This window comes from Eimeria mitis, genomic scaffold, assembly GCF_000499745.2.
Source record: "Eimeria mitis Houghton genomic scaffold, Emh_scaff805, whole genome shotgun sequence".
NCBI lineage: Eukaryota > Apicomplexa > Conoidasida > Eucoccidiorida > Eimeriidae > Eimeria > Eimeria mitis.
Window position 1 is genome coordinate 8,935 of NW_013575915.1, and position 279 is coordinate 9,213.

General features: G+C 53.8%; 1 protein-coding gene across 1 annotated transcript in view; it reads right to left on the minus strand.

Moving 5' to 3' along the window:
* EMH_0022700 (uncharacterized protein) overlaps nucleotides 1-279 on the minus strand; it is a gene marked incomplete at both ends in the record, with an annotated part of 3,325 nt that overhangs the window by 1,117 nt on the left and 1,929 nt on the right. The window lies entirely within an intron of this gene.

Here is a 279-nt window from a genome sequence, read left to right on the forward strand (position 1 = left end):
AGCAGCAGCAGCAGCAGCAGCAGCAGCAGCAGCAGCAGCATCATAGTTATCGTTATAAGCAGCAGCAGCATCCTCATCATCATCAGCAGCAGAAGTGAGTCTGAATGTATGAATCCCCTTCTGCTGCTGCTCCAGCTCCTGCTGCTGCTGCTCCTGCTGCTGCTGCTGCTGCTGCTGCTGCTGCTGCTGCTGCAGCTGCTGCTGCAGCTGCTGCGGCAGCAGAAAAGGCATTGACCTGAAGCCGCTGCAGTCTCTATCTAAACATTTTTGGTAAAATAA